This window comes from Ipomoea triloba, chromosome 2 (genome assembly GCF_003576645.1).
Source record: "Ipomoea triloba cultivar NCNSP0323 chromosome 2, ASM357664v1".
Lineage (NCBI taxonomy): Eukaryota > Viridiplantae > Streptophyta > Magnoliopsida > Solanales > Convolvulaceae > Ipomoea > Ipomoea triloba.
The window spans coordinates 24026197-24034963 of NC_044917.1; positions in this window are offsets into that span (position 1 = coordinate 24026197).

The window sequence follows — 8767 nt, forward strand, 5'->3', positions numbered from 1 at the left end:
ACAAAACAATCCGAATGATAACTCAAAAGGTTACATTTCAGATAGTCTCAACAAGTTTGAATAGTAACTTGATAATCATAGTAAATGGTGGATGGAAAGTAAGTTGGGAAAGGTGAAGCTTCCTTGGGATGTCGTTCTCTAAGGATGGTGAATGGGAATTGAACAATGCGCAGCTAAGCACAAGTGCGTGAGAGCCGTAGAAAGCTAGGTCTCAATACTAAACAAGGAGCATTATTAAAGTATCATGTGAAAGTAAAGCAACAAGTAATTGTAAAGAAGCAATTAAGTGAATGGAGGGGGCTAGGACTATATGTTCTGTGGTTAGATGCAATATAATGGCCTAAGTATAGGAAGTAGTTTAATGTATTGACCGTGATTCTTGGAAGAAGTTTCCATTGCAAAGACACTCGCGTGGTCTATTTGGCTTATCAAGTAGTAAAATCCTACTCTCATAGCAACCTTACGACTTGACACATTTCATCAAACAGTTAGAGTCCACATCTTCTTCCGAGCTCTACCTCTCGGCACAAGGTGAGAATTGCAAGTGGAGTAAGCTATATTGTAGTCCCAATCTCTTTGTAGCTACATGCCTCCTAGATCACTTGTATAATGCGGTTGTCATTATACAAGAGTATACACAAAGTCCACTTCTAACAAGAATCAAGTTAATTCATGAAGTTACTTCCTAATTGCAATCAAAACATTCTAGCATCTTTAAAACCTAAAGTACAAGTCTGTAAAAAGTGTAAAAATCTAGATAACTCATGCATCATGCGGTAATTTGTGGCGTGATTCTAACCTTAAAGACGTTCGAAAGAGTCTTTGTGGTCTTCAAGAAAGTTGTATCCTTTTGAGTTGTGGTTCCAATACTACTTGAATCACCTCATTTCAACACTCCTAGCCCGAGATATGCTCAAAATACCGAATTGTCTCTAAAATGCTCTTAAAATGACATAATTTTCCTATATTGCACAAATCCAACCACAATTATTCCTTATTCCTTACTCTATGCAAATGAAGCTATTATCACCATATAATAAGCTCAAAAGACTCCAATTAGAGCACAAGATGCTTCCAAGATACCCCACAAAACATAACATCTTTGACACTTATCATAACTCGAATGGTTACCTTTCTAATAGCTCGAAGATGAAGACCTCGAATAGTTGAAGACTTGAAGAGTTCGAGAAGAAGATTCGAAGAGTAGAAGACTGCAAGATCGAAAGGTTGTAAAGGCCGAATGGTGGAAGGGCCTACCGTTCGAAGTAAAATGTGGAACGAATGGTAAAGTCAACCATTCATATTCGAGAGGTGGTAGACTATTAAGGTTCAAAACGTTAACTCGAATAGTGAAAATTAACCATTCGAATAGAACTGCTCGAGACATTGTCTAAGCCAACAATTCAAAACCTTAAAAACACTAGTGAATGTGACCAAGGTAAAGATAGTCCTAGGTTCACACCCCAAGGAGGATTTTCCTTAAAAATCCTAAACATTTTGTGTATAGGAAAAATATATGTTTAGCACAAAATAAGTGTCTAACGGCTGGAAAGTCTAACAAGTCTACCTAACCTCTGGATTACACGATGGCCTTTACATGCTAGTCAATAGACATTTGAAATTGGTTTCCCTCCAATAGACACATTTCTAAAACGCCTATTAATACCATCGTTCAAGACTGAAGAAGGTATTGGTCTATTCAAAGCATAAACATATAAACACTGAAGTGACCTTCTCCTGCTCCTGTGCCTTTAGCTACCCCTTACAGACCATACCCATATTCACGGGCGTCCCTGTGTCCATGCTCCAGAGTGCAAACAGGTCAGATATGTACACTTTTGCATAGTTGCCCTTGCGACTCCCAAGATTGGGCCAAGATTTGTCGTACCACCCGAATATCATCCCTGCGTATGTGGCTATGAAGCACCCTTGATCCACTCCATTCGATTCTTGGCTTTGCAATGGTTCGCCAATACCTCTTTGGGGTTTCGAAGTCCCCAAAATCCAATGGAAGACGTCTATATCATAATCTTGCCTGGTATTCTTTGTCGTAAAATCCAAGAAGTAACCCCTAAGGTGTTAATTGAGATATGATAAGGGTCATTGAAGATGGAGAACTGGATTGTCAGGCTCCTTAGGTCACCGCTCTTTCCCGTGACCTCCAAACTAGCTATAAACTCATAGACCACAGGGGCATAAGTCAGGTGACGCTATCCAAAGATCTTGCTCCAGTAAGGTTGATGGATGAGACAAGTCACCGCATGTCAACAATGAAAAGGGTTCAGGGCAGCTAGATCAATGAAATTCCACCCGGTGATCGGGAGATTGGTCAAGTAATGGAAACGTTCCCTCATTCTTGTGGTCATGACAATTTCTTCGGTAAGAACCACTTTCGTTATCATTCTATTTTTTCGGCTTCAGCACACTGGGTTCCTCCACAGGAGCTTTCCCTTTCCAATCCCTCATTTCCCTTTGATGTGCGGTTGATGCTTGCAAAGACATTTCCTATAAGACAATTAAGAATTGCAACATAATACAAAGAAACACTCCCACATTTCAAGTCAATATCTGTCATCAAGAATTTCATGAAAATAACTCGAGATCTTCCCACATCCTTCAATTGGTTTCCAACTCCTTTTTAACATATTTTTAATAGATTTTCCATTTCAAAACACAGCACTACTAGAGCGATCGTATTCACATACTAAAAACAATTTAGAATTCAAAAGTCAACACAAAGTCAACTTCATCTTCCTCCTCAAGACCAAGTTGAGGGTGAAAATGAAATAAACAAATAAGCTCCAAAAATAACAAATATATGGTGGGAATCAACAATGTAGCATACATGAAGCAACAAAACATCATTCTTCTTTTCACATGCTTCCAATTTCACATCTAATATGCCCAAGCAAGAAATACCTAAATTTTCATCTAGGGTTCATCATTCTAGCACAAATGAGCATAAATAATCATGAAATTTTCACCATGTAACAACAATACAAGCTCATTCTCAACATATATACCATTTCAAGACAATGTAAGCATGGGAGATTACAACACAATGTAGGATTATAGAAAACATCCAACAAAGCAAGATTCTAATATTGGACCAAATGTAAGATGGAGATATGAAGATTACCTCTTAGGATGACTTGGGATATGCAATGAGCTTGAAATCTAGCAAGGAAAGAGCTCTAAAATGGAGTATTTTTACCTTAGAGAAGTGTTTTGCTTGTGGAATGAAAGAAAATGAAGAAAGGGAATTATTTAAACACTTTTTCGTAACCTGTCTGGTGCTTGTCCACGCCACGTCCATGCGTGGATGGGGGCATGGATGTGCACTGTTTTGGTTCCACGCCACTTCAACGCGTGGATGGTGGCGTGGAACTGCACTGGAATGTGTCCACGCCACCTCCATGCATGGATGGGGCGTGGACTTGCCTAGTATGTCCCACTTTGATTATTATTCACCTCCTTTGCCATTGTTGATGACTTGATGACGATTTGTGGTCAAAACATGCCTCCAAATGTTTAATCTGCGTTGTTAGTTCAAACGGGGCTATACACTGAACGAAAATTGTTAATAAACAAAAGAAAACAAGATGAAAACAAGAATAAAAGGTTCTAAAGCGTGGAATCGTAGCGGCGGTTCGGCGGCGGCGTGTGGGGGAGTGTGTTGGCTCCGATGGCGGAGCGATTCGAGCTCCGACGTCTTTCTCTTGTTCCAAGCAAAGCCCACTCCTCTTCTCAAGGCTACAACTTCCTAGAGTTGAGTAAATATGGCTGCTACAACTTTCTAGAGTAAATATGGTTGCTACAACTCCCTAGAGTAAAGTAAATATGGCTACTACAACTTCCTATAGTAGAGTAAATATCGTAGCCTATTTCCAACATTACAACACAGATCATGCCTAATTTCCTATTCACATCCTAATTATTTTATATGGGAATATATATATATATATATATATATATATATATATATATATATCATCGCCTAAGCAACGCCTAGGCGGTCGACGACATCTCGCCTAGAAAGTCCGCCTTGATAAGCTTGGAAGGGATTGTTCAGAGTGAACCAGAAATAGGCACTGTGGTTAGGGACCCAGTGCGAGAGGTGGATAATGTTGAGATGACTGAAGTAGAAATGTATTATCTCCCAGTGACAAGTGAAACTGTCACTGAGAGATTAGAGAAGTACTGGTTGATATTGGACTGACCATTGAGGAAGAGTCTATTGAGACTGAAATCATGGAGGATGGTCAGACTCCACCAGAAGTCGTTGAGGCAGAACCAAAAGTTGATCAACTCAGGGCAGATATTGGCTTAAATGTGGAAGAAACTGAGCAGCATAAAGCAAGCCAGATTAATATTGATGAAGAGATAGCTGCACAAGTTCAAACTGAAGAACGGCTTGATAAAGAGGATGATGAGCTGGCTAGAGAATATGTTCGAGTGCAGCAGTGGATTGAATGGAGATCTGGATGTCTAGATAACATCTTAACCTAACTAGACTACATGAGGCCAGAAGAAGAATTTGCTTTAAACTGGCTTGGTATCCCCAAAATCCCTATGACAGATTTACAAGATCTCTTAGACGAAGTCCTCGCTACCAAATTAAGTAAGAAAGAGGCTGAAAATGGCAAGGGTAAAGCAATGTCTGAAGATGAACTAGCTGCTGATCTCGAGAAATGGAAAGGGAATTTCGAAGAGCTTCAAAGCGTGCTGCAAAATCTCCAGAGCAACAGAGGCAATGAAGGGTCCAGGGCAGACATCAGCAACGTAAGTCACATGACGCTAAATGTTAACATAATTCATGCTACATTAGTTGTAAACTGTCGAATAGGTATTATTATGGTATAATTTCACATATTTTGTTGGTTTAAAAGACCTTATCAGATGTTTTTTTTAATTTTTTTTCCAATTAGAGACTTAATTGCACGATTTATTCGACTTAAGAGCTAACTTAACACATTTTTTTTTCAAATAAGTTATTTTTTTAATCTCTCATCTATTTGGATTGAATTAACACATAATGTTAGAAAAATAATTTATACTTGGCGTATGATTTTATTCAGATTATGAAATAAGGGTCTAGCTATTTAGCCCAACAGTTATTGCGTGGACTTTGGTCTACACAGTTGTGCGGATCACGGTCCACAAATGACGTCGTTTTGTAAATTTTTTTTCAGGTTACAGACTGTAACATACATTTTTATAACTCATAATGTACATTATTCTAAAGCATAATGTACATTATTATAACTCATAAAGTATATTGTTCTAACTCATAAAATACATTATCTTACCTCAAAAGTTTCATTATGCAACATATAAACTTCACAAGATCATTTTAGACTGTGGTCCACACAATAATTTTCCCTATTTAGCCGGAGATGGTGTACACATCTCTATAGCAACTAAATAAACGATTGATCCAAATTTTTTAAATACATTTTCATTATGGTTTTTTAGTACTATTCACTATGTTACAATGTAGTATCTATCCATATATATACTTTCTCAACCTATTGAAGTACAAAGAGTCAATGTCGACTGAATGGAATGGAAGTTTATCAGACATATGATGACTATACTTGGGTTCCCTAAACAATGGATCGATCTAGTAATGCTTTGTGTAAATAGACTCAGGTATAAATTGTCTGTCAATGGTAACCTGACAGACTTGATTATTCCTACCTGTGGACTAAGACAAGGTGATCCTCTTTCACATTATATATTCATAATATGTGCTAAGGGTCTCTCCATGTTACTCCACGCGGCAGAAGACACAGGTAATGCCCTTTCTATTACCCTTTGTTTTTTTTTCTTTTTACAGATGATAACCTACTTTTCTTCAAAGTATATTCAACAGAGACAAATGCAATAAAAGACTGCCTGATAACTTACGAAATATGTTCATGTCAAATAGTTAACTTTCAAAAATCATATACCTCTGTAGCATAATAGGGGATGGAACAAAAATTTTTTCTCTAAAGCAAGTAAAGAGATTCTACTAAAAACTGTAGCTCAAGTACTTCCCACTTACACCATGAGTGTATTCCTTCTCGCGATCTCTTCCTGCTATGAACTAGAAGCATTAATTAATGAATAGATTTTGGTCGAGGTCTGGTGGCATGGGTGGTACTTGTATACAATGGCAATCATGGAAGAAGTTATGCCTACCTAAAAAATTTGGTGGATTGGGATTTAAAGACCTACATGTTTTTAACAAAGTTTTACTAGCTAAACAGGGCTGAAACTGCTCACATCACCTGATAGACTTGTTGGGAAAATTTATAAAGCATGATATTACCCTAATTACTCCTTTTCGAAAGCAGGTACCGGAAACATTCCTAGCTTCTATTGGCGGAGTATATTGGCTGGAAGAGAATCATTACAATGTGGTCTAGGCATCAGAATAGGTAACAATAAGTCTGCCAAAAGTATGGAATTCGTCATGGCTCATGGATAATAATAAGTGAAAATTAATTACCAATTTGGTCCATTTACTATAGCAAAATTACCAATTTAGTCTCAATTTAATGGATGTTTAACGGCAAAATAAACGGAGGACCAAATTGGTTAAATTTTTCAAAGTCAAGGGACTTAATTGAGCACGAAAAATTGTCGAGTGACCATTTCAATAATAAACTCATAAAATTATAACATAAAGTGGGAGTTTTCCCTCCGTTAGAATGCAAAATCTGTTCATACATACTTTCTCATCAATTGACTGAAACACAAAGAGTCAATTTCACCACATTGAAATTCGAACCTCAGACCTCTTAAGTCACAACTATACCACTCGACCACAGGACCTTTAGCTTTTTCCATTAGAATATATTTATTATTTTCTTAATTATAAAAGATAATTTCGAGTAATAATGCTGGAGTGTAAGAATAGGTGGGGGTGGGGTCCGTGAGGGGCATGTGAAAGGTGTCACTTTGTTACTTCACCACGTTTATTCTTGGCTAAAGTGTCATCTAGCACCATGAACTATATCCAATTATTCATGCCGCACCCTGAACTTTCATATCGTATATATCGAGCCGCAAACCAAAATAAAAAATTCACCTAGAACTTTTAGCAGGTTTCCAGGTCTTCCTGCTGACATGGCGTAGGTTTTCAAGTGATGTGACATTTCTTTTAACCTTATGTTGTCCATGTAAGCATTTACATATTAAAAATATTTTTTTTTTAAAAACAAAAAATACAAACAAAAAAAAATTAGCATTTCTATAAATTTGAAAACTTGAAAAAATACTAAATAATAAATTAGCCAAAAAATATAAATTCTGAATAAAAAAATTGAAACATTGGAATTGCAAAATTGAAAAGTATACATTATGAAAATAAAGAGAATAAAATTCTGGTTATTTTAATATAATAATTTTTTTTTTAAATTTTAAATATGTAAACGCTTACATGGACAACATAAGGTTAAGAGAAATGCCACATCAGACGCCATGTCAGCAAGAAGACCTGGAAACCTACTAAAAGTTCTAGGTGAATTTTTTATTTTGGTTTGCGGCTCGATATATACGATATGAAAGTTTAGGGTGCGGCATGAATAATTGGATATAGTTCATAGTGCTAGATGACACTTTAGCCTTTATTCTTTGGTATTATTTTATAGACCATACATATTTTTAAAACTATATTATTTTTTAAAATCATATTCTATAACTAATGAGAACCCACCTCAACCCCCCCCCCCCAAAATATTAACTCAATAAGGATATTCGTTTGGTAAATTCAAAAGTCAATCATTAGTGTGTGGACCACACTATTAAGTAATGTATATTTAGTACATAAATATTATTTTTTTAATATATTAAAAATGTACTTTTTGTTATGGTCCACATAGTACACAATAATTTTCCTTCAAAAATGTTCATGTAAAAAATTATATTCACTTTACATATATATAGACTTTAGTTCAGGTGCGGCCGCGCCTTAACATGCGGTCAGTGTGGCCGCACCAATAGTTATGTAAATATGTACCAATAGTGTTAAGAAATACACAACTAAAAAAATGCACAAATACACCAAAAACGCATCATTAAGTACGCATCACAAAAAATGGACTATTAGGTATGCATAAATGTACCACAGAATGTTCGAAAATGCACAATTGGTTGTGGGGATGTATGGTGCATTTTTTGAGTGTGTTGTGCGTTTTGTAGTGTATTTGTGCATTTCATTGTTGTGTATTTTCCTAACACTATTGGTGCCTTTGTTAATACTATTGGTGCCTTTTTTAAGCAACCGCGTCGACTACACGTTAATGCGTGACCGCATTTGAGCGAAAGTATATATATATAACTTTTTTTTAGACCAGCCTATATAAAACTTAGAATACGTTTAATTTTACATTTCTTTAATTTGAAAAATAGACAATGTGAAATGAAAACATAATAAATGAAAAGTTATTATTTCCTAGTCCGATTCGGTATGCGCGACGATCTGGAGTTTGCAAAATACGAAGGTCCATGGATGATTCTTGATCACTACCTGATTGTCAAGGATTGGGTGCCGAATTTTGATCCAACGGCTGACACGACTGAGAAGGTACTCGTTTGGGTCCGTTTCCCCAATCTCCCCGTGGAGTTCTGATATCTACTATTTTATACAATAATTCACCCCTTATTTTAATTGTATTTCCCTTATCCTAGTGAAATTGGGAATTGTTTGTGTGTTATATTGTCCAAGTGTTGAATTATCTACAAGGAATTACAAAGGAGGAATTTTGGAGCATTTTGG